The 25,725-nt window shown below is 33.1% G+C and overlaps 1 long non-coding RNA gene across 1 annotated transcript in view; it reads left to right on the plus strand.

Moving 5' to 3' along the window:
* Positions 1–1,213: 1,213 nt before the first annotated feature.
* LOC145247263 (uncharacterized) overlaps positions 1,214–25,725 on the plus strand; it is a 42,757-nt gene continuing 18,245 nt past the window's right edge. Inside the window, exon 1 of the long non-coding RNA XR_013863228.1 lies at positions 1,214–1,395. This is a non-coding gene — a long non-coding RNA (uncharacterized LOC145247263). The remainder of the gene's footprint in view (positions 1,396–25,725) is intronic.

The following is a 25,725-nucleotide window of genomic DNA, read 5'->3' on the forward strand; positions in this document are numbered from 1 at the left end:
CTGTATCTCTACCAGGCCACGATTCGCCCACATTTGGGCTGGTGCATCTACTACTAGTTTCTCTTTCCTGGACAGGGTTCAAAAGACAGTCGCCAACCTGATATGGCCTATACTATCCCATCGACATCCCTCTGTCTGTTCTACAAGTATTTTAATGGTGAATGCTCCGACGAACTACAAGCCCTTTTATCCCCTCGACGTAAATACCCCGCCAAACCCGACAAGCAGCAAAATCCCACCTCTACACAGTAGAGATCCCTAGATGTAAGAAAGCCTTCTACTCCAATAGTTTCTTCCTCAGAACTGATAGACTTTGGAACTTTCTTCCGAGTTCCTGCTTTCCCAACTGTACTGACATGCAGAAGTTCAAGCGTAATGTGAACGGACACCTTGCTGCTCAACTCCCTACATAGTATTTCTGCGACTTATGGCTCCGATAGTAGTCCCCTACGTCAAAGTAGCACTGTACCTTGTTTGGGGTGAAAATAGAATAAAACAATCAATGGAACACAAACAAAAACGAAACGCATATACCCATACATACGAGTATAAAGATACCCCAACCTTACATTTGCTTTCGCCTCTCTCATTTATCATCACATTCCATAAAAGATGTTTCTGACAAAGGAGAAAGAATTGCTGTTTTATGGGTCAGAATCTATCCATATGACGCACATCCTTATATGGTTTTTGACCTTGAAATAGTATTTTTAAAAAAAAACATTCCTTACATCAAGTGGCTACATGCTTTGTCTGTGGTGATTTCAGTACTTATGCAGAATATAGACCGGGCTTTTATTTATTTATTTTCTTTTAGATACGATTTTCTAAGTTCGTTTCAGTTTTTACGGTATATTTTGTTGTATTTTTTTAGCTCCTTACATCAAGCGACTCCATACTTTATCTGGAGCGATTTCTATTAAAAAAACAAACAAAAAAACAAAAACAAAAAAACAAAGCAAAACAAAAGACAAAAAACAAAACAAAAGACAAAAAACAAAACAAAAACAAAAAAACAAAGCAAAAAAAAGCAAAAACCAAACCAAAACAAAACAAGAACAAAAAACCAAACAAGAACAAAACAAGAACAAAAAGCAAAAAGCAAAAACAAAACAAAAGACAAAAACAAATACAGAAAAAACAAAACAAAGCAAAACAAAAAACAAAAAACAAAAAGCAAAAACAAAACAAAAACAAAGCAAAACAACAACAACAACAACAACGACAACAATAACAACAACAACAACAATAAAAACAAAACAAAAAAACAAAAGAAAACAAAAGCAAAGAAGCACAATTTTTATTTTTGTCCAGCGTGTCTCTTTTTGGGGGATTTTGACTTTCACTCTCGTTTAAATTGACCTTGTGTCTACTTTTGTCCTTTTGTAGCGGACGGTAAGTAAAAGGGTGCTTTTTTTTCTCGTTATCCTAAAGTTCAGAGTATTTTTTGTTTACTTTGTTTTTATGCTGACTCTTTTACTTCACGATGAACACCCTGGAAAAGACCTTTCTTATTAAGGTCAACCATTTTTTTTTTTTTACAAAGGAGTCACCACTGAAGGCCACTCGAAGATAAAGGTTACTGAGTGTACAGGGATGAAGGGGAACATGTCGTGGTCATCGTTAGTAGCGGACATTTGGTAAATTGTATTACTTAAGGAGACAGCTCATCAAGAATTTGTTTATGTTGGACTTGAATATGATCAAATTGTAGTCAGCTGGAAAGCAGGCAAATGGAAGAGAGTTCTACAGGCGTGCAGTTCTAAGAAAGAAGCTTTGTTCATGGAATCTACGTTTAGGATTAGGCACAGGAAAAAACTGGGGGAAATTATTGATAGTGGTTTCAGGTAGATGAGTGTTTTTCATGAAAGTCTGGGAAGGCGGGGACCATAGATTGGAGCTCAGACAGGCACCTGTCTTGAAAATAGTGATAGAGTAAAAACAGGCTTGTAATGTCTCTTCTATGGGAAAGAGGTTACAGGGAAGAGAAAACCAGGTTACGAAGTCTATTTTGAACTTTGTCGAAGCATGATAATAGTTTTCCAGCAGCTTTTGCGCAGATGTGGCAACAGTCTGCGGATGTACTTGACTCTTACTTAGGTAGAGAATTGCATCAGCAGTGAGATATCTACTGGAGCGGTAGAACAATCCCACCAGTTTCCTAGTAGCCCTGGCAACGGATTTGATGTACGTGATCCATCTCAGATCAGCAGTAAAGGTAAAGGTCAGACTTAGAAGTTTGTCAAAACATGGAACCTTCCACAAGACGAGAGTCATTCATTTTGATTGATGCCAGATCGTTGATGATGGAAATATTTTTTTTTTTTTTTTAGAATAAGAGAATATTTTTAAAACATTAATCAGAAGGGACTTTTCCAGGGCATTCATCGTGAAACAGAATGGCCAGCAAAAAAAAAAAAAAAACAAAACAAAAAAAAAAAACACACACACACACAAAACAGAAGCAAACAAACAAATAAACAAAAACACGCGGAACTTGAGGAAAACTTTTCCCTGTTAGATTATGAGTGAACATAAATAGCAAAACGACACATTTTCCCCTCACCGTACGTACAGCGCCACCTGTTGCAATGTTTACGAGATATAAATGCAGATCCATTTCGCATTGTTTTTCATGGAATTGACTCATTCGGTTTGAGACGGCTGAAAAAAAAAAAAAAAAAAAAAAAAAAATCGGCTGTTCTGTTTTCGCCCGCGCGAAAAACAATGTCGGTCCGTCAAGAAATTCGGGCCGCGTTTTTAAATATTCATGTTTCCCCCACATTCTCGACGGGAAGTCGAATAGATTTAGCTAGGATAGGAAACTTATTTTTATTATAACGCGTCAAGCGTTATTTACGAAGGTCACATTGACCTAACCAACGGTTACATGAGGCAGCAATGAAATAATGTTTAGTCATTTTAATATTTCAAATAACTCGGCTAGGGATTTTTATCCTGGACCCCCCCCCCCCAAATCAGCAGAGATTAGACGATTCCAGTAATGACCCGATCTCTGTTGATTTTGCGCTGGGAGTTTTTTCTTCTTTTTTTAGCATCATCACTTATCAAGGTCCAGAGGCCACTCTAGGTTAAGTGCGTTTGTTTTTGTTTTACGGCATATTAACCCTTTTCAGGTTATTTAATGCTGAATCCAGTGATTTTCAAGAACAATTTTTTAATAGAGTATATATATATATATATATATATATATATATATATATATATATATATATATATATATATATATATATATATATAATTTTTTTAAGTCGGTTTCTATTTAACCCATAGTTGGGACCCTAACAGGTACTACCACTCCGGGTCAGAGTGGACCTGGGAGCAATGGCAATTAAAAGGTGGCTCCACACTCCCCAAAGTCCGCAAGCTGGGGCCTCACCATCTGATATAGTTTCAGGTCATATCCAGGACCGTTCGAGGATAAGAGTTAAGAGTGTACAGTAGTCAATTGGACAATATAGTAATCGTTAGTAATATTAATTAGGTAAATTTGCTAACTTATATGGAACGGCTCATCAAGAACTTGTTTACGTTGGAATTGTAGACAACCACATTGTAGTCAGCTGGAAAGCAGGAAAATGGAAAACAGTTCCACAGGCGTGCAGTTCTAAGAAAGCAGCTTTGTTCATGGATTGTACGTTTAGGTTTAGTTTAGTTCTGTGCAGTTCTAGTTCTAACCTCCTAGGTCTTGCCTTCTCTCTTTGAGAAGGGGTTAGTTTATTGCTAATCGCCTTAGGCGCCCTCACTGGGGAATGTCGACAGGGCTGCCCAGACACTTTTTTTTTTTCCAATTTAGAGTGCACATCCTTGGGGTGCGTTGACTTCTCAATCCTACTTTCCGGCCCCGGTGTCTAAGTTCTTGCAGTCGGAGAGAGCTAAACAATTTTTAATATTTCAAATAATTAGAAACAATAAGAAAACCATGTGGCTACACAGAAGCAAATATCGATGAGTCAAATGTGAGGCTATTAGGTTGAAATTAAAAGATAAACCCCCCCTCTCTCTCTCTCTCTCTCACACACACACACACGCACACACACACACATAAGTGGAAGGTAGTTTGCTTGAAGCATTGTTGGTAAACAAATATATAAGAGTATAAACGGCTGTAACGATGTAAAATGCTGGATGTTGGAGTGATGTGACGTTTGGACAAAATTAAACGAAAAAAAGTTTTGTAGATTTTTTTTTATAAACCCTCGTATATCTGGTTATCTTTCAAAATCAGTCACGTATATGAATCAGTAAATATGGACTTATTGTTTGATGTAACTAGTAATATTTCGAGAACAAAATCTCTTTTCCAAAAAGAAAACAAAAGCACAAGAAAGTTGTGAAACTGAACCGGAAGTAAATGTAAGTTGTGTCTAGATCTAGCCAGTTTATTTACTCACACACACACACACACACACACACACACACACACACACACACACACACACACACACACACACACCACACACACACACACCACACACACACCACACACACACACCACACACACACACCACACACCACACACACACACACACACCACACACACCACACACACACACACCACACACACACACACACACACACACAACACCACACACACACCACACACACACACACACACACACACACAACACACACACCACACACACACACACACACACACACACACACACACACACACACCACACACACACACACACACACACACACCACACACACACCACACACACCACACACACACACACCACACACACACACACACACCACACACACACACACACACCACACACACACACACACACCACACACACACCACACACACACACCACACACACACCACACACACACACACACACCACACACACACACACACCACACACACACCACACACACACACACACACCACACACACACACACACACCACACACACACACACACACACACCACACACACACACACACACACACACACACACACACACCACACACACACACACACACACACACACGCCTCTTATGATAACCTATGAAAGTGAATTTGCGTTATCGCAACAACCGCTTACCATTGATTTCTTTTTGGCAGCAACCAGTACTCTTCACTGCAATTTGTGTAAGAATAAGTCCCCCCTTCCCAAGATTCAGTCCTCTTCGCACTCATCCAACCAGTGGAGGTTTGGCCAGTGCTTTCTACCCTCAGTCTTTTCATCCTCCTTGGAACAACAATAGCAGCGGCGATCGTTAGACCTATGCGTTGCTATGGGAACGCCAGGCAGAGTATTCAGAAATTATGATTTGAATTTATTATTGATTTACTACAAATATTAATCAATATTATATCTACATATATAAAGTGTCTTATTTATTATTATTAATGCATTATTAATTGATGATTGCAACGTCCTGTCAGACGAGTGCCACTCCCTCAGACATTTAAAATCCATTAGCCCAAATGCCTGAGGGAGTATCTATACAAAGATGATGTTACAGAGTTTTAACTTTGTACGACAGCTAAGTCTCTCTCTCGGTTCAAAATGTTCAGATCCAGCAACAAGCAAGAGCAAGATAGCCAGCAACAAATTAAACTGCAGACCAGCTTAATGCGGGTACTGGTCTCCCGCTTTATGGTTTTTTAAATCAGAGATTTGCTTCTCCTAAAAAGGTTGCCTTCACCACGGCTTACGGGAGCCCTCTCCACCCCAATACACGTATACACACACACACACACACACACAAATATACACGGTGCTAGTTGGCCGTTGACCCAGAAAAAGAATTCATTCGCCCTTTGGAAGGTCTTGTTTTTAATCCTTCAGGGAGACTAGCCGCCCCCATCACCAAACAAGTCTGGTGGGGGGAACCAGTTTAGTCGCCGGTGATCCGACCATGAGGCAGGTAGTACTGGGTTACATGGTACCAGTAGCATATGACATGACGTGACATATTAATTACTATATATAGTACATACAGGGTGGTCCACTTAAAAGTAGTCCAGAAAATATAGTAGTGAGCATGAACATTCTTTTATTGTTTAAATTACTTGTGGTGTTATAAAAGATACAGGAAGTGCTCCCGTTGTCATCTATGCATTTCTGTGCACGTTTAACAACGTTTGCAGATACTGCCTGTAGATCTTCTTTCGTGATTCTCCTGATAGCGTTGATAATAATGTTCTCTTTTAGTTGGTCTAGATTGTGAGGATTATTTGCATAAACGTTTTGTTTTGAAGTTCCTCAAATATAAAAATCACATGACGACAAGTCCGAGGAACGTGGTGGCCATAACCCTTTGCTTATTGTTCTCTCTTCCGTAAACATGTCATGAACTTGTGTCAGTGATCTGTGAGACGTGTGGCATGTAGCGCCATCTTGTTGGAAAAAGAATTGCATTTTGTCTTGTGGTGTCAGTTGGTCGGTAAGATAAAGATTAGGGAAATCGGGCTATTTTTAAGTTGGCCACCCTGTATAAACAAATTATAACCGAAAACATTAAAGTCTTGCTCATATCCATAATCACATACACGAAAATTAGAGAGATTTGGCCACCCTGTACAATTATATTATCAAAGAATATATCTTTAACAATACAAAACTTATCAAGACAAGAAAAGTCCAAAAATATTAAGAGAGACATACAAATATATTAAATTTAAGATGAGGAATAAAAGTTATATATATATAATAATCCGATCCTGCATTTTGCTAATTCCTACCCTCTGATGAGAAGGATGAGAATGAAAGTATTTCTTCGAAACTCCGCGGATTAGGGACTATCCACTTATCAAGTGTTTCTTTTCAGATTAAATATGTTTTTAACTCTTTTTCAAAGTGTTTTTTAACATATTTTATTAACTGTTTGCTCGTATATATATATATATATATATATATATATATATATATATATATATATATATATATATATATATATATATATATATAAAAATAAAATAAAATTTTTTTGATTCATCCAGCCTTGACAGACGTGTTTCAAATATTATCTCTAGTACTTTTCTTTTAATGATTTGGAATTCATTCCATTTGCACTTTTTTCCAAGGAACTCTGCCTTTTGGATGATCTTGGACCATTTGGAAGTTACCCAGTGGATTGAAATTTTAAATTCGACCGTTTTGGATTTTACCATTTTTGGATTTTTACCCTTCACCGGACTATCCATTCATGTGAAATCTTTTTATTATTGTTATTTTGCCTCCTGTTCCCCTTACCTCACCCTTTTTTTAACCAAGTAAGATCTTTGACTTACTTGTAGTTTCATTAAATACTTTTATATGCAAAATCCGATCCTGCATTTTGCTAATTCCTGCCCTCTGATGAGAAGGAGAGTATTTCTTCGAAACTCCGCGGATTAAGGACTATCCACTTATCTTGTGCTTCCTTTTTTAAAATTAAATATGTTTTTAACTCTTTTTCAAGATGTCTTTTAACATATTTTATTAATCATTTATTCATATATATATATATATATATATATATATATATATATATATCGTGTCAGAAAGTGATGAAAAATTCTAATAAAGTGCTCGATCGTAGATGTAAAAGCTGAAGACACACAATATGGTTTCCGCTCTGCAAGATCTACAGCAGATGTGCTAACGGTTATATCACATAGGATTAGTGAATCTCTTGACAAAGGTTTCCTTTCCAGGGCAATTTCTCTTGACATATCAAAGGCCTCCGATAAGGTATGGCATAAGGGCCTACTTCACAAGATTTCCAGCTACGGTATTACTGGAAATATTTTCTCAATCATTAAATCATTTCTCTCTGATAGGTTCATAAGAGAAGTGGTTGATGGGCAGAAATCAGAGGCCCACAGTATTAATGCTGGAGTCCCCAAGGGTCCATCCTGGGCCCAACTCTCTTCATGATCTACATCAATGATCTCCCAAGACACATACTTAAATCATTCGTTGACACCTATGCTGATGACACGACCATCTATGGCAACACATTAAAGGCCGTAAATGACAAAGTTCTCTCTAATTCTCTCTCCTCTGATCTTAAGCGCGTGGTACAATGGGGGAAGAGGTGGCTGGTCACTTTTAATGCATCCAAAACCAAGCTTCCATCTTTACATCATCAACGCTCTGATCCCCATCTTTAGGCAACCTTTCTACGAAAAGCAAATCTCTGATTAAGAAAACCATAAAGCGGGAGACTAGTACCCGCCTTAAGCTGGTCTGCAGTTTAACTTGTTGCTGGCTATCTTGCTCTTGCTTGTTGCTGGATCTCAACATTTTGAACCGAGAGAGAAACTTAGGTGTCGTACAAAGCTAAGACTCTGTAATATCATCTGTGTATAGATACTCCCTCAGGCATTTGTCTATTAAAATGGTCCTGTGGCGATGGAAGTCATTTTTGGGCTCATGGACTTTAAGTGTCTGAGGGAGTGGCACTCGTCTGACAAGACGTTGCAATCATCATATCTTTCTTTATTATATCATCAGAACAATAAGGTAAATTAAAATGAGAAAATAAAGAAAAAGAAACCTCTTTAACCTATGGCATTTCTAAGCTAAACGCTTCTCATCATGATATATATATATTTGTTTATTTAATTCATTCTATTTGTAAATGTTGCAGAAAATGATCCCAGCACGTGGGGCGATGTTCAAATCCGTCTATTGCCATCGATGCTACGTCAATACGTCACTGGCGTTCGTGGATTTGCTAAGCTCTATCCATTCGTTTTACTCGTTTAGTTATATATTTTATTTATTACGTTATAATTAGGGTTTGTTTCATGGTATTATTCTTGTTATTTATTTATTAATTTTTCATCGTTTTTAATTATTTAATTTAATTTAATTTTTTCAATTTAATTTTTGTGTTTTTAGAGTCGGCGAACTTTAAATTAAAACAAATTTCAGAAAATATTTCATCATAAAAATATATGGTTTATCATAAAGATGAATATTTTGCCATTTATAATTATACTGGCGAGGGGTACCCGGCATTGCCCGGGTGTTTGGAGGTGTGTGTGGAAACTCCGGGGGTGGGGTGGGGGTTAAAAAAAGTAAGTATGAGGATCGAACACGAACCGTTGAGGCAAAGTTGTAAATTAAAGCGAAAATAAAAAGTTCGACGTTAACCATTGCTCCACCGCGAGATGCTAACGGAAGAACGTTTGAATTCATTTAATTACTTGGATTTGGCAGGTGCCCGTTTTAATGAGCTAATGAGGTCAAGTTTGACTGCGGGATAGTATTTCATTTACTGCGGAACGCTTTTTTTTATTTTTCCCAAGATGTTATAGGAAAAAGACTAACCCACATGCGGCGAGCGACAAATGTTGAATATCTATCTTCTCGAAATCGAGCAAATTAAATAGACAGGCGAGCTTCGTTGTTAACTGTGAGATATTACGATTTATATGTGATATAAGAAGTTTTAAAATGTTGTGAAGCGAGCGACCGCTTCTCTGAAAAAAGCCTTTTGTAGACATACAGAAAAAGTGAACACACTTACACACATACATACATACATACATTTTCGCTTTTATATTTATAGATAATTTTGGACATATGGCGGCTCACGCACGTATGACGTAATCTAGTGGTCTAATTTTCACAAACTATAGGCATTAAATTAAACTGCGTTTCGGCAATAACGCATCGTCTGTTGTCCATATCAAGTGGTCTATTATGTCTGGTTTATTAGCATAGACATGACGCTTTACATATACCCCAAGAAAATAATCTAATGGGGTTAAATCGCATGAACAAGCTAGCCAGTCATCAGGTTCATTTCGTGAAATTATTTTTTCAGCAAATATTTCTCTCAGTAATTTGATCATATTATTTGTAATTTGCAAACACTGCTCAGGTGTCAGTTTTTCACCATGAATTGCCAAACCAAGCTAAATTGAAAATTACCGATAGGTGCCAAATTTGCAAATAAAAGAAAATAGTGTTGTCAATTGAAAATTCGCCACATCCAAAAAAACACTCTCCCCCCTCTCATATATATTGAAAACACACACACACACACAAACACACACACACACACACACACACACACACACACACACACATATATATATATATATATATATATATATATATATATATAATAATAAATGACAAATGACTATATTCCAAATTTCAAGATTTTGACAATCTTATAATTTATTCCTTTAAATACGCTGACATACACAATAAATTGTAAAATGGTCAGCATCTTAAAATTTGGAATATAGACTTTTGTCATTTATTTGTCATATGCTCTGTAATTACATTGAGCTTCATAAATTAAAGGATTGGTATAAATAAAAGGTGATATATATATATATATATATATATATATATATATATATATATATATATATATATATACAAACAATGTTTGTTAGCAATTTGATTAATATATACAAAAGGGTACACTGCTTCATAAATTAACTTTCATACTGAAAACAGACTTATATATATATATATATATATATATATATATATATATATACTCTCACACACTCACATATATATATATATATATATATATATATATTTATAGGGATTATAAATAATAATAAAATAAAATAAATAAGTGATTTATTTAATTTATTTTTAATTGAATTCCTCTGTAATTATTTCCTAATAACATTTAATGTGTGATTTTCAAACATTAAGATGGATGTGTTTTATGCTTCCATAAATCGAGTATGTGATTCACTTTCAGGAAAATTGTGACAGGCCATAAAGAATATACCAAAAGATGGAGGAAGTGAGGAGGCGTGGCTTTGGAAATCTTTTTACCCAAAATACGATGTTCAAAATGTTAAAAATATACCTTTTATTGTAAAAATCTAATGGATAAACATCTGAAGAAGTTGATGGGGGACAGGATATTTTTATGGAAACATAAATCGTAAAATTGCCTACTCATCAATGAAACAGCTGTAATGGAAAAATCCAGGAAATAAACGAAGGTTATAAAAAAGCAACGTTAGTCTTCGAATTTTCAACAAAATTTTACACATTATATTTATATATATATATATATATATATATATATATATATATATATATATATATATATATATATATTGTGTAAAATTTTGTTGAAAATATATATATATGATATATTATATATATATATAAATATATATATATATGTATGTAGATATATAAATATATATATATATGTATATATATATAAATATATATATATATGTATGTTTATATATAAATATATATATATATATGTATGTATATATATATAAATATATATATATATGTAGGTATATATATATATGTATGTATATATATATATAAATATATATATGTATGTATATATATATGTATATATAGTAAGTTATAAAATAGGTATGGTAATTAAGCTACACAAAATATTCCGCGTTTCATCCACGCTAGGATTCATCAGGCGTATGAAAGGATTTTGTGTTTGTCTCGCGTTTTTATATATATATGTCTATTGTGTTTTTAGTTAGCCAATAAGCTTTCTAGTTTTTCCCATAACCCAGCAGAAACTGAATCTACTATTGCTAATTATAACAGTAATTCAACCTCAAATTCTAAATAATTCCACATATTAACACTACACGAACGTCGGCTAAAATATACACTTATATTGGCGCCACTTCAACATTAATAAAGATTAGAATATCTAATCATAATTCTTCCTTTAATAATGAAATCGTTGATAATAACCAAGGAACTTCCCTAACCACTTTAATTAAAATACTAAAATTTAAAAACATCCCTTTCTCTAAAAATTGAGATATTCTTAAAAAGTTTAAGTCATACACTCCAGGTTCTAACTCTTGTCACCTTTGCATATCTGAAGCTATAAGCATAATTACTTCCTCCCAAAATATCAACTTAATTAATTCCAAGAGTGAACTTCTTTCCCACTGTAAGCATAAGAAAAAATTAAAATATAACCAATTCGAAATTACTTAGCTCTCCTCTGAAACCTATTGCTACAAATTTACTCAATATAAAAGATTTCTTCTGAGTAGTGCATGAGTTTTCCCATTTAGTCTCATTTTTTTCTATACTATTTTAAATTATTTTAATTTCATTCTATTTTTTCTTATATATGTGTGTAGATGCATTTATAATTCATATATGTATTTATGTGTATGCATACAGTTATATTGATAACTCTGCATTAAAATTAATCAACCATAATTACATTCCTGTCTGGCCTATATTCATCTGTTCTTAAAATAGATTTAGAAATACGACTTTCTACCTTTTTTTTTACAACGGCATCATCACATTATCAAGGCCAAGAGGCCACTCGAGGATAAGAGTTAAAGAGTGTACAGTAGAAATTGGACAATATAGTAATCAATTCGGTAAATTTGTGAACTTATATGGTACGGCTTATCAAGAACTTGTTTATGTTAGACTTGAAGACAACCATATTGTAGTCATCCGGAAAGCAGGAAAACGGAAGACAATTCCACAGGCGTGCAGTTCTAAGAAAGAAGCTTTGTTTATGGGATCTACGTTTAGGTTTAGGCACAGATAAAGATTGGGGGAATTATTGATAGTGTTTTCAAACCGTTTCCTCTCTTTATCCCTCCCCTAATTATCTTTCTCTCCCCTTTCCTCTCGTTTTTGATACCCCTTCTTCCTCTCTTTTATTCTCTTTTCTCCCACCGCCCCCTTTTCTAATCTAACTTACTATCTATATTTTAACACCCTCCTTTTCCTTGTACCGTTTTATTAAAGGCGCATATATTTATTTACTTCTCCGCAACTTGACTTTTCTTGAAGCTCCAATGTTTACCCTAACATAACTATATTCATATTTCTGTTTTCCCATGGATTACCTTTCCAACAGATGCACCTCGGATTTTTCCTGTTCTAGAATTTACCATCTTTCCAATTGGACTTTTACCATATCACATTTCTACCCTTTTCCCGTTTCTTGCTGTATCATTCAAATTGAAACCCTTAAACTGGTAAATAACCCTTTTTTATGCAAATATAATAAAATTCATATTATTTGTTTCTTCTAATGCATTAACTTGCAAAATTTATTGTTTATTTTGCGAACCTTTTCCCTCTGATAAAATGAAGTGCATTCTTTGAAACTCCATGGAATAAGATTCATTCTTGTTTTTTTTTTTTTTCTTTTTTGTACTCCTTGCCGAATAATTAAAATTTTGTATAACTTCCTTACAGGTTTAAAAGGTTTTTTGAAAATCAAAAAGAAAATTTTTTCAACTGACAGATTATATATATATATATATATATATATATATATATATATATATATATATATATATATATAATAATAATAATAAAAATTACAATTAAATTTACCAAGATGGTAAAAATAAAGTATATTATAAATATTAAAGAATTAATATTGATAAAGTAATCTCAACCAGATGTAAAAGCTCGATAAAACCGAATAGGAGATAGCGCTTCTAATAAGAGCAAATATTTAATAAAACATGTTAAAAACACTTTGAAAAAGAGTTAAAAACATATTTAATTTGAAAAGGAAACACTAAATAAGTGGATAGTCCTTAACCCGCGGAGTTTCGAAGAAATACTTTCCTTCTCATCAGAAGGTAGGATTTAGCAAAATGCGGGATCGGATTATGCTTGCAAAAGTATTTGATGGAACTACAAGTAAGTCAAAGATCTTACTTGATAACAAAAAGTGAAGCAGAGGGGATAGGGTGAAGAAAAAGGTGATTTCACGTGAATGGATAATCTGGTGAAAGGTAAAGTATCCAATGATGATAAAATTCAAAAATGCAAATCCAAGAAAATTAGTTAAATTTCCATTCGCATAAGTAACTTAATATATATATATATATATATATATATATATATATATATATATATATATATATATATATATATATATCCACAGCCAAACAGCCATATATTTCCACAGCCAAACAAGGTCACAGCTCACAAGAGTTAACGATCCGTACACGTACATCAAGTCTGTTGCCAAGGTCGCTGGAAAGATGGTGGGATCCTTCTACCGCTCCAGAAGATATCTCACTACTGATGCAATTCTCTATCTATATAAAAGCCAAGTACGTCCAAGGATGGAATACTGCTGCCATATCTGGACAGGAGCTGCTAAAAACAGCATATCCTGCCTTGACAGAGTACAAAATAGACTTCGTGGCTTAGTGGGGGATGCCCTTTTCTCTACCCTGCAACCTCTCTCCCACAGAAGAGACGTTGTTTTATCGTTATTTCCATGGCAGATGCTCGTCTGACCTCCAATCTCTAGTCCCCCCTTGCCAATCTTTCACGAAAAACACCAGTCTAGCTGATTCCACTGTGAAAAATTTCCCCCACTCTTTATCTGTGCCTAAATCAAAACGTGGATTCCATGAACAAAGCTTCTTTCTTAGAACTGCACGCCTGTGGAACTCTGTTCCGTATGCCTGCTTCCCACCTGACTACAACTTGGATGTCTTCAAGTCCAACGTTAACAAATTCCTAATGAACCGTCCCCTTGAGTAAACACTTCATCAAATCTCCACACTAACGTAATGTACTTGCAATAACCCTTATCCCTGAGTGGCTTCCGGGCCTTGATAAGTGGTGACCACTGTGTAAAAAAAAAAAAAAGAAAAAACTCGCCCCACGTGCAAGAGGGTCGGACTTCGAATCCCGAATTCAGATATGTCTAACTGATGAACCCACATGAGGGCGTAACATGTGTCTTAGACTTCTAGTTTGTTGGCTGTTATTGCTCTTGTGAGCTGCGACGTTGTTTAGCCGTGGAAATTATATATATATATATATATATATATATATATATATATATATATATATATATATATTCTCGATATTTTTCAAATAAAAATTCTATTGTTCAGTAAAAAATTTTATCGGTGAAATTGGTTTTCCCGAAATTTTATTTTTGGCATTTTCTAGTCAAAAATTCTATTGTTGGCATTGGTTTTCCTGGTGTTTTTCTAGTCTAAAATTCTATTTTTAGCATGGGTTTTCCCAATATTTTTCTAGTCAAAAATTCTATTTTTAGCATGGGTTTTCCCAATATTTTTCTAGTCAAAAATTCTATTTTTAGCATGGGTTTTCCCAATATTTTTCTAGTCAAAAATTCTATTGTTATCATTGGTTTTCCCGATATTTTTCTAGTCAAAAGTTCTATTGTCTGCATTGGTTTCCTCGATATTTTTTTAGTCAAAAATTCTTTCTAGAAAGACATCGGGTTCTTACGGGAAAGACCACGTGAAAGTTGCGAACATTCTAAATGGAAGTGATTTTATGGAACGAATTCGGTTCGAACTTGAAACACCGAGGTTGTCGATCCGTGTCGTTTACACCTTGAGCATCGTCACCATTCAACTGTGATCAGAACTGATAAGTTGATATAAACCCTAAGTCGAATAAGGGGGATTATAACAATTATGTCTTTTAGTTTACATACACGCTCTACGGTGATCTGTAGAAATCTATCCAATATTCAACATTAGAGACATTGCCGTTTCTTCATAACTTATCCATATTAAAGATTGCAAACAACGCGTTAATTGCGTTTTCCTAAACCCACGCACAGGGTAACTGATTTTTTTTTCCGCATTGGTTTTACGGGACAAAAGAGAGAAATCAGCGAAAACCGCTTTTTAAATAAAAAAAAGGTTCGTCTTATAAAAGGCGACAAATATAAAGGAAGACACATATCTATATAAAAGGCGACAAATATAAAGGAAGACACATATCTATATAAACAAACAAGCAAGCAAACAATGAAAAAGGGATTCTTTTGAAATTAAAAGTAATACGAACGCTATCAAGTTAATCTTAAGTTCCCTATGTATTTATTCGTCCAACTATTGCGAGTTTTTTTTTTTTTTTTTTTTTGTCATAAGTACGTTTTATCTTTTCAAATATATCTTTTCCGAACGTAAGGAGATATTTATAATTATTTTTTGTTTTGTCTGATCGCAATTAACTCTCTTTTTTTGACTTCTTCGCTTGAACCAGAGATCAAAGGTTTCGAAAAAAGGAATTGGTGCGGTTGGTTTGGTGGTACTATTGTAAGAGAATCGCGGTGAGAATCTTGAACTCTTTGATGATCTGTCTTTGACGTATAGCGATTCAAAACGACGCCCTCCCATCCCCGTTATAAATCAGTGTTAATAAAAAGGAAAGAAAGAAAAAAAAACAAAAAAAAAACACAAAAAAAAACACAAAAAAAAAACAACGCGAGCAAACAAGAAAACGTATGAATAAACGTCTGATATACTATGGAAATCATATAAATAACACCGTTAAAAAAGAATTCTTGTTGAAAAACGAACAGAAAATAACGATTTAAAAAAAGTTAAAATTGATAATAAAAAAAAAAATGGGTAAAAAGACGGTTTTGTATTATTGTCGGTGTTACGATTATCGCAGACCTCGTTTCACTAATGCAACAATAATCTTAATGAACATTTTCTATTTGAAATAAAGCTGTTCTTTTCGCTTTTTACAGTTCGACACAAAAAGCACTCGCCCCCCGACACAAAAGCGTTACCCACCCTCTTCTTACGTTTTCGCGAATGCTTCTTTTTTTTTTCTTTTATTTATTTATCTATTTATTAATTTTTTTTTTACAAATAGAGCTTTTGGATTCCGCCATTTTTATTTTTATTTTTACATGAACTTCCGTTTAAGAATTTGTTTTATTTAAAAATAAAGAAACAATAATAATAATATAAAAATTAAAAAAAAAGGGCACTCTTTAAAATCGTTTGATTCTTCTTTAGAAGTTCCGTGTATAAGGATAAACGTTTATTTATGTTCACGGTTTACGTTTTTTTTTTTCTAAATTTTTCGTCGTTTTTTTTTTTTGTGCTTCTTTGACGAAAAGTGGAATTCTATGAAAGATATTTATTTTATTTAGAAGCATGTAAAAATAAAAAAAGATCCGCATATATATATATATATATATATATATATATATATATATATATACACACACACATACATATAAATGTACATACAAAGAGAGAGTGAATTATGAGTATATATATATATATATATATATATATATATATATATATATATATATATATATATGACAATTAAATTACACAGAATCGTCTGCATTTCACAGCCGAAGTGTATGGTCAGGCTACCATACCCATGTTGTTGTTGTTGTTGTTGTTGTTGTTGTTGTTATTATTATTATTATTATTATTATTATTATTATTATTATTATTATTATTATTATTATTATTTCATGTATCTATATAAAATTATATATTTATTTTCAGTGTTTACTTCAACAGTGCTCAATATGTAAACATAGCTAAGTAGTAAGTTTTGAAAATATTTATGGCAATTAAGCTACATAGAATTTTACGCGTTTCATCCTCGTGTGAATTCGTCAATATGATCACGAAGCAAAAACGCTGAAATTTCTCCGTAGCTTGATTTCCATATATATTTTCAAAACTCACGGTCTATATATATATATATATATATATATATATATATATATATATATATATATATATAAATTCTTATTCTTTCTATTGGTATTTATTTTCCTCCCCGCGAAAGCAAACTGTGACACGAGGTCGTTTTTAATGTGTTGGAAAACCAGCTCTCCCAAAAGGAGCACTCTGGAAGTAGGTACGAATAAAAATTGCCTCAGCATAGAAGGGGTTTCCCTACGCTGAATAAGGACAAAGTAACTTGGTAGCTATTTGCTTCCCCATGAAAGGTAAATGTGACACAAGGTCGTTTTTAATGTGCGAGTAAATCAGCTCCCCCCAAAAGGGGCACTCTGGAAGTAGGTAAAAATAAAAACTGTATTAGTAGCAAGGACATATCAACTTAAATGTCTATTTAAAAATTATTCAAACAAACTTCTCTATATAGTCAGTCATGGATATGCAAGAGACTAAATAAAAGTTAACTAATTTGCATACTCTTGGAAAAACGAACTTTAATTATTCATTATTTTTTTTGTTTCTTATTTGGTTTCATTTAACCATTAATATGCATAGTTTCTACATCGTGCATGACTCCGTAATATTTAGAATAAAAAAGTTCTTGCAAAAGCACGCACACACACAGACACACACATACATGTACACACATGTGTATATACACACATATATATTACATATACATATGCATATATACATACATATATATACATATACATACATATATAGACATATATACATGCATATATATGCGTGTATTTATATATGTATATATATGTATTTATATATATGTATATATATATATATATCTATATATATATCTATATATATATATATATATATATATATATATATATATATAGATAGATAGATAGAGAAATCGATTTTGCCCTTCTAAAAACAACAGTAAATAAGTATAAATATTAAAAAAAAAATATTGCGCGGTCTGTAGTCTCGTTTTTTTAACAGAATAAATGCTTTAAAATAAGTGAAACCACTAAGAACTTAGTCAGTTAGGTAGAAAACAGACACTTAGAAAATCGATTTTATTATTATTTTTTTAAAAAACATTAAACAAGTAAAAATATATAAAAAAAATATAGGAGGCTATAGTCTCTATTAAAAACAATATCTCCTTCAAAAACGGTCATAAAATGTGTTTTCAATCGATATTTATTCAATAAAGGTCCAGTTTTCCTACCTAGCCAAAAATGGACGAGTTTTCCGGGCACCATATATATATATATATATATATATATATATATATATATATATATATATATATATATATATATATATATATATATGTTGTTTTGAAAAAAGAAAAACCGAATGAAATTATGAAATAATCAACGTTTCGTCCCTATTTCAGAGGACATCTTCAGGATATTAAAAGGAAAAATGCAAGAAAAGAAAAAGATCATAGACCACACGAAAATGAGAAGAAAACAGTGTTTGAATCCTACCCATATCGAGAAAGACAAACATATGTGTGTGTATGGGAAGGTTGGGTTGTTCAATGTCTATATATACACTTTTAAAATGCGTTTAATAAGTATGCATACTTTTTTTTTCTCTCGCTCTCTCTAAACTTATTCATTTTGTTGAAATATTTAAGGATTAAGGAAAAACGATTAACCAGGATCTGTTTTGATATTTTGTTCTTTGATTATTATTTTCCCCATGCTAGGGGCTAAATGGTAGAAGCCCTTTCTTTGCGTAATAGTATTAGTGTTTAATATTAGTGCTGATTCTAAAAGTCTTCTTTTAGCTCTATCACGTATTTTATAATTTTCGCATGATCTAAATTAAATGAATGATCGTGTTCTGCACAATGGTAAAAGAGTGCATTTAGGGCGTTACCATTCCTTATATCTCTTTTGTGTTCGTAAAATCTTAATTTCAATTTACGCTGTGTTTCACCTATGTACACTTGTTGACAGTTGTTACATGGGATGGAATATATACCGGCGTCGGATGTGAGGGTTTTGGGAGAGTGCTTGGTAGTTTTTAATATCTGTTTTATTGTTGTGGAAGTTGTTTGTATCAAGTGATAACCAAGTCTATTAAGAGTGTCGTAGATTTTTGTATTTGATAATATTGTTTGTCTGTCACGTGTTCGTTCGAAATAGCATTATGTTCGTCTGTCACACTTTTGTTTGAAATAGCATTTATATTTTTCTCTATTGTTGCTATCTGTACGTACGAGTACAACATTTATATTTGGTAAGTTGTATAGATAAAATCTCTTTGGACTATTGTCATTATCAACATCATTTATATTGATATTAATGTGAAATAGATGTGGGATGGAACAAAAATCATCAGACAACAATTAAACGAAACATTGGCTCAGGAGTTAAGAAGGAGACGGCTAGAGAGACATGAGAAGACGGAAAGGGAGAAAAACTGTACTTGCAATAACCCTTATCACTGAGTGGCTTCCGGCCCTTGATAAGTGGTGACCACCGTGTAAAAAAAAAAAAAAAAAAAAAAAAAAACTGAGACGGAGAGAGATTTTTTAATAAAAAATGTTACACATTATTTTTCTACTAAAAAAAAATGTTACCAGCGTTTGAAGCGTTGCATATATATTGAAATTTAAGAATTACGTATATAAATACGTTTGGAAGGCTAGAAAACAACTCATTTTTTTTTTTATAAACAATTTATTTGTTTAATTCGGATATTTCAATGGATACAGCATGTTATTTTTTCTCTCTGCTTTTTTTTTTCCTGGTTTGCGTGGTGTAATCCGCGAGCGAGAGTGTTATTTCATAGGCCTTATAAGCTTATGATTTTAGCGCGTAATTTGAACAGACGCATCTTGGGTTCTTATTTGTTTTTTGTTTTTTTTTGTTTTGTTTTGTGTAGGTGTTTAAAAAGTAAAACGTTCCAGAAAATCACTTTCAAGTGGTTGCTGAAGCCGAAGTTCACAAGAGACAACAAATAGATCTTCTCTATTCGTTTTTTTTTACGAGTCGTTTAAACAAAGAATCAAAGCTTACGAGCAAGCGGTTCCGATGTCAATCACATTAACATCCTGCAATTAGCGAGATGAAAAGCAAACACGGCAAATAAATATACAATACTGACTTGAATAAGTAAAAGAAAATAAAAAAGGAGGATGTGGGAGGGGGAGGTTTGACGTCGCTCTTTGATCTTCGTTTTATATAACCCCCCCGTATGCACATCACCCCCATCAGTCCTCGCTTTCGTCGAACATTTAATTTATCCAAGAAAATTTATTAATTTTATTTTTAAATACTGCTTATCTTTGAATGTTTTACGTTCTTTTTAGAATTTTTTTTTTAAAGCTTTGTATAAAAATGTCTCTCTCTCTATATATATGTGTGTGAGTGAATATATATATATATATATATATATATATATATATATATATATATATATATATATATATATATATATATATATATATATATATGTTATGAGAAAAATAGAAAAAACCGAATGAAATTATTAAAAAATCAATGTTTCGTCCTTATTTCAGAGGACATCTTCAGGATAATTGAAATAAAAAATAAAAATGTAAGAAAAGAAAAAGTCGTATACGCACACATATGTTTGTCCTTCCCGACATGGGTAGGATTCAAGAACTGTCTTTTTCGCACGATCTATGACTTTTTCTTTTCTTACATTTTTATTTTTTATTTCAATTATCCTGAAGATGTCCTCTGAAATAAGGACGAAACGTTGATTTTTAATAATTTCATTCGGTTTTTTCTATTTTTCTCATAACATAACGTCAACCACCACTGGTATTTTTTCATTCCTTATATATATATATATATATATATATATATATATATATATATATATATATATATATATATATATATATATATATATTGTGGAAGCAAAATCAAGACTTCAAATTGATGGCAAAAAAAGTGTTTCTATCTCCAGTCGAACAATTTCAAACATTATATCGTTTGAAAATTTTCCAAAACCAGCATTTCTTCAGACTATGAATAAACACACATGTCTATATATATATATATATATATATATATATATATATATATATATATATATATATATATATATATACTAGACCACCCGTGACCCGTTGGGTCAGTACGTTATATTAGCTATGGAATTCATGTATGAGCGTGACACTTGTGGCATAAAGAAAATAGTTTTTTTTTTTACATAACAGAAGCATTTCTATGAAAGTATATTAAAATGAAAAAAGAATATAGATAGATTTCTATGAGTCGTTCTGTTTATTATAATTGTTATTTTTTTTTAAATTACAGTTACTGAATTATAAGTGGTTGGTCATACTTATAGGTAAATATGCACTGAACAGGTATCATAATCCTTATTATAGTTAAATTCAAATTTTGATATATCATCTTTTAAATGAAATTGTTAGTTGAAAGTACAGAATAATAAAAAAAAAAACACTCTCCACATGTTAATAATGGCTTTTTAAATAGAAAATGAAAATAAAATGTAAGTTTTTTCATTTAATTTAAGCAAACATTCAGTACCCATTGTGTAAAGGAAAACACTATTTAATGTAATAGAAATGTGTGCATTTACCGATTCAGCTTTCCGTTTGGAAATGTAAGCAGACGACTTTAAAAAACATGGGAAGAAGAAAAAGAATTTTTTTTTGTAATAACGCCCTCTAGTAAAAAGGCCTGCATTAGTTAAGGGGGATAACTCTATCCAGTTTTACATCGCTCTCTTTTTCTCTCTCTCACACATACACGTAACTATTTCTCGCGTACGTAACGAAAACAGAGGGAGTAGGAGTGTTGAAATCTATTAGAGGGAAAGTGAGAGGTGTTTTCTTTCCATAAATTGTATAGGGTAATATTTCATATTATTAATAGATTCATAGATAAATAGATTTTATAATATATATTATAATTATCTATGAATCTATGTATTATTTGTATATATAAATAACTATTTGATCAAATTAAATGAAATTGTTTGTATTAAAAGCGATATAAAAATTCCAGAATTGGAATAACGGATTGAAGACGTTGCTATTTACGCATGCGCAACCGGATGTTGAAAACCGGAAATTTGATTGCAAACATACAAGATCCATAGACTTTTAGTATTATATAGATATATACACATATACTTATATATGTGTTAATATATTTATAAATATATATATTTGAATATATATTTAAATAAAAAATAAGTATATATAAATATATATATAAACATATATATATATATATATATATATTTAATAAAACTGGTAATTATTAAAAACCTGAAGAGAGTGCTCAATACTATTGCAGAGCAAATATGTGTTTTATTTGTTTTATTACAGTTTGAGGAAAACTCGTGCCCGGAAAACTCTCCGCTCCTTTTTGCTAAGAAGGAAAACTGGTCCCTTATTGAATAAATATCGATTGAAAACACATTTTATGACCGTTTTTGAAGAAGATATTGTCTTTAAAAGAGAATACACATCCCATAATATTAAAAAAAAATATTTTTACTTGTTTACTGTTGTTTTAAAAAAATTAAATTAATTTTTTTAAGTTTTCGTTTTCTACCTAACTTTTAAAGTTTTTGGTCTTTCAACTTATTTTAAAGAGTTTATTTAGTAAAAAAAACAAACAAAAAAAACAAGTAATGTAGAGTGTTACTTTTGTACAAAAAATGTCCGACATGAGATAATCACATCTTAGGAGTCTCAATAATCATTCAAAAATAGAAAATTTAAAATACTGAGGTAGATATAGTTTTAAAATGAGCCCCCCCCCCCGAAAATAAATTTGTATATTTTTAGGTAATGTCTAAGATCACTGCTCGGAAAAAAATCAAGCTACCGGAAATGGATGCGGTTAATTATGTAACGAAACCGAACGAAAGACACGAAAAACGAAACCGAACTAAAATACGAAAAACGAAACCATATATTTATAAAAAAAAAATACTCCAGTTTTCCGGGTACGAGTTTTCCGGGGGGAGTTTTCCTAAATTCGTATCTTATCCAAGATTTTGCTAAACTAATCGGAGATTTTCATGTATATTTTTCACTTGCTCCAAAGAGAAGTGCCAATAAACTTTAATTATCTTAGAAGAAGCTGATGACAGACACCACAAATGTACAGCTGGCGCCAACGTCCAGAGCATTTGCAACCTTTCAATAATCAAGTGAACTCCCTCGGATGGGGACATATAGACATTTAGCAAATAGATGCGAAAAGTTTACAAAGGGAATAGGCAAGTTATGTTCCAATAAATGACCAATAAATAAAATAAATGAAACTCTGCGAATCAATGTTGATTCTGTAAAATGAGATTTATAATCAATTATAATGTCCTTATGTCGTAAATGAACAACTTCTAATTAAAAAAAAAACAACAATTTGTGATTGTTTATTTTGTGATTGTTAATTTTAAAAAAAATTAAAAGTATCAGTTTGGAATCGGAAAGCAGGCTATAATTATTCCGAATCCGATACCGAATCCGATACCGAATCCGATACCCGAAAAAGTTCCGATTTTTCCGATTCCCGACACCGAATTGTAGGCATAGACCGTTTCATACCCTCGAAAAATGTTCCAGCAAAAACCTAACAGCCAACCATGGTTCTCTCCAGAATGTGCTGCTGCCATTGCGCAAAGAAATTACTTTTTCCATTGCTTCCAACGTAATAGATGTATGGAGACTAAAGCCGCTTTCAGTACTGCCAGCAACCATTGTAAAAAAGTAATAAAAACGCAAGAGAGGTGTATGCTCACCCCGTCAAGTCCAAAGTAGTTGAGCAGCGGCTTGGTTCCCACCAGTTTTGGCAAATAGCAAACAGAATTCGTAACAGAAGCGTGTGCTCAATCCCAACTATCATCAATGGGCCTGAGGTCATCTCGTCAGCATCAGATAAAGCAAGAACTTTGCAGCTAATTCTACCCTTTGCGACCAAGGCCGCCAACCCCCAATATCTCCTCCTGCATCAGAAAACACGCTATTTGATATACAAATATCAGTACGTGATGTTGCCAAGCTAATCAAAAACCTTGATTCAACTAAAGTAACCGGCCCTGACGGTATTCCAATTATAGTACTAAAAATATTCAACCAGAACTAGCGCCCATACTTACAAAACTGTTTAAACGTCGTCTTAAGGAGAATTGCTTCCCATTACCCTGGAAAATCTCATCAGAATGCCCCACCCCCCGTATTTAAGAATTCAGGTGATCGCTCATCTCCCTTTCAGTACAGGCCAATAAGTCTCCTGTGCGTCATGAGTAAGTTGCTGGAATCTGTGTTAAATAGAGAAGTAATCAACTATCTCAGCAAAAATAACCTTACTGACACACAATATAGTTTCCGTTCTGCTAGATCTACAGCAGATGTGCTTACAGTAATATCTCATAGGATTAGCGAATCTCTCGACGGAGGCAACCTTTCTAGGGCAATTGCTCTTGACATATCAAAAGCCTTTGATAGAGTATGGCATAAAAGTTACTTCACAAGATCTCCAGCTATGGTATAGCTGGAAATGTCTTCTCAATTATTAAAGCATTTCTCTCTGAAAGGTTCATAAGACTAGTAGTTGATGGGCAAAAATCAGAAGCTCACAGTATCAATGCTGGAGTACCTCAGGGGTCCATCCTGGGCCCAACTCTTTTCCTGATCTACAGTAATGATCTTCCAAATCACATCCTTACATCATTCATAGACATTTATGTTGATGACACTACCATCTAAGACCGTAAACGACCAAGTTCTCTCCGATTCTCTCTCCTCTGATCTTGAGCACGTGGTACAATGGGGAAAGCTCCTATCTTTACATCATCAACGCTCCGATCTCCATCTGGCATCAATTGAAATGAATGGCTCTCGTCTTGGAGAGGCCTGAAGTTTTGATAAGCTTTTGGGCTTGACCTTTACTCCGGGTCTTAAATGGAACACGCACATCAAATCTGTTGTCAAGGCCGCTGGAAAAATGGTGGGATCCTTCTATCGATCCAGTAGATATCTCACTGCTGACGCAATTCTCTATCTATAAAAGAGCCAGGTACGTCCAAGGATGGAGTACTGTTGCCACATCTGGGCAGAAGCTGATAGAAAGAACTTATCTTTCCTTGATAGAGTTCAAAATAGACTTCGTAGGCTTGTAGATGTCCTTTTCTCTCCCGTGCAACCTCTATCTCACAGAAGAAATGTTGCGAGTTTCTCTGTTTTATCGTTATTTTCATAGCCAGTGCTCGACCGAGCTTCAATTTATGTTCCCCCCTCGCAAAACTTTCAAAAGAAACACTCGTCT

This window comes from Euprymna scolopes, chromosome 25 (genome assembly GCF_053919585.1).
Source record: "Euprymna scolopes isolate OS-2025 chromosome 25, ASM5391958v1, whole genome shotgun sequence".
Taxonomy (NCBI): domain Eukaryota; kingdom Metazoa; phylum Mollusca; class Cephalopoda; order Sepiida; family Sepiolidae; genus Euprymna; species Euprymna scolopes.